Raw genomic sequence first — 2,065 nt, forward strand, 5'->3', positions numbered from 1 at the left:
GGTACCCACCCACCCCCCCAAAAAAAGAGAGAGAGAAAAAGCTTTATATATATATGGAATTTAAACTACAAGTGGCAGTATGGATTCATGGGGAATGTAATCTTTGTACTTTATGTTTGCATTTCTGCCTCTGACTATTGAAAAGTCCAAATAACAAAAATCAACATGATGCTAGTGAGCACCCCTAGCACCTGCATTGTGTCTAAATACCATTTCCCAAAAATGACCATGGACCTGGAAGGAATGGCCAGCTAAGGGTTTGGGCCAGAAATGTCCAAGAGAAGTTGTAATGTCTTGTTGACAAAGCCTGCCAGGGTCATGCCAAGTGAGTCCAGGAGGCCACCGTCAACCTCCCCTCCACCAAAGAGGGGGAAACTGAACATCAGTAGGGGTAACTGCAGTCGTCGGAAGTCTGTGAAATCTATTTGTGCCCGTGACTTGCTAATAACGCTTTTAAAACCCCTTCATCACATTCAGAAAATGCTAAGGATTGCTAAGGATTATTACTGTCGTTATGTTGAAGATGGCAAAGGCAGAGGAAGAATCAAGCACTTTTATTCCACTTTTCCCATACAAATAGGACTTCCAGGTAACCAAAGGTGGTGAGGGAAGTTTTCTCTACAGAATTATTCCAGCTCTGGGACAAATCCAAAGGAAAAGAACGAGAATGATAGGTCAGATAAAAACAACGGGGTCAAAGCGAGATCCCCTTCTGAGGCAGAGTCAGGACACTCAAAGAGAAGCAGGGCAGCGGGAGGGCAGAGCTCTGGAGAGAAGGGTACTCGTCCCCGGGACCTTCATATCAAAGCGCTCAGCCTGGGGGGCTGTGGAGGGGAGCAGGTATTTCCTTTCCGTTCTGCAGGCTGGAAGTCTGAGATCAAGCATCAGCAGGCGGGTTTCTCTGTCCCTGGCTTGTAGATGGTGTTGTCTCTCTGTGTGACCTCACATGAGGGTCCCTCTGTGTGTGTCTCTGTCCTAGTCTCCTCTTCAAAAGGATGCCAGCCATGCAACAAAGAATGGCTGCAACCACTCTGGAAAGCAGTATGGAGACTCCTCAGAAAACTTGGAATAGAACCACCATTTGGCCCAGCTCTCCCACTCCTCTGTTTATACTCAAAGGACTTAAAATCGGCATACTACAGGACATTGCTGCATCCATGTTTACGGATGCTCAATTCACAATAGCTAAACTGTGGAACCCACCTAGATGCCCTTCAGCAGATGACTGGATAAAGAAAATGTGGTACATATACACAATGGAATATTACTCAGCCTTAAAGAAGAACAAAATTATAGCATGTGCAGGTAAATGGATGGAACCAGAGGATATCATGTAAGTGAAATAAACCAATCACCAAAAACCAAAGGCCGCATGTTTCTCTGATAAGCAGATGCTGATCTATAATGGGGAGGGGTTAGGGAAGAATGGAGGAACGTGGGATTGAGGAAGTGAGGGGAGGGAAGAGGGAGTGGGACGGGAAGGATGTGGAACGAGACGGACATTATTACCCTATGTACATGTATGATTGCACGACCGGTGTGACTCTGCACTGTCTGCCCAAGGAATGAGAAGTTGTGTTCCATTTGTGTACAATGTGTCAAAATGCATTCTGCTGTCATGTCTAACAAATTAGAATAAATTTTTTTTAAAGAAAAGAAAAAGGCCCCACCCCTTTTTACCTTAGTGCCCTCTTTAAAAGCCTTGTGTCCAAATATAGTCACATTCCGAGGTCCTGGGGATTGAGGCTTCCACCTGTGACTTTGGAGGGCTCACAGTTCAGTCCATGACCAGGACACGCTCCCTAGGAGATGCCTGGGAGCTGTGAGTGGAGATGCTGAGTGGGCTGTTGTACCACTGGGCCTGGAGAGTGGAAGAGGGCACCAGTGTGGACACAGAGTCTGGGACAGAAGTTTCATGCAAGATGCAGGTGCCGCCGGAAACCCTGACCCATGACAAATGAGGGCACACAGGTCATCCAGATCCTTCTCAACACATCCTCCAAGGAGACGGGTGAGAAATGCCTGGTGCCATGGCAGGGGCAGGGGAAGTGCAACATGAATCTGG

At 47.1% G+C, this 2,065-nt stretch overlaps 1 long non-coding RNA gene across 1 annotated transcript in view; it reads right to left on the reverse strand.

Moving 5' to 3' along the window:
* The window catches only part of LOC125615855, a 16,753-nt gene extending 14,905 nt beyond the window's left edge, over nucleotides 1-1,848 (reverse strand). The window contains exon 1 of the long non-coding RNA XR_007346445.1: nucleotides 1,519-1,848. This is a non-coding gene — a long non-coding RNA (uncharacterized LOC125615855). The remainder of the gene's footprint in view (nucleotides 1-1,518) is intronic.
* Nucleotides 1,849-2,065: the final 217 nt, after the last annotated feature.

The sequence above is a fragment of the Marmota marmota genome, unplaced genomic scaffold, assembly GCF_001458135.2.
Source record: "Marmota marmota marmota unplaced genomic scaffold, marMar, whole genome shotgun sequence".
Lineage (NCBI taxonomy): Eukaryota > Metazoa > Chordata > Mammalia > Rodentia > Sciuridae > Marmota > Marmota marmota.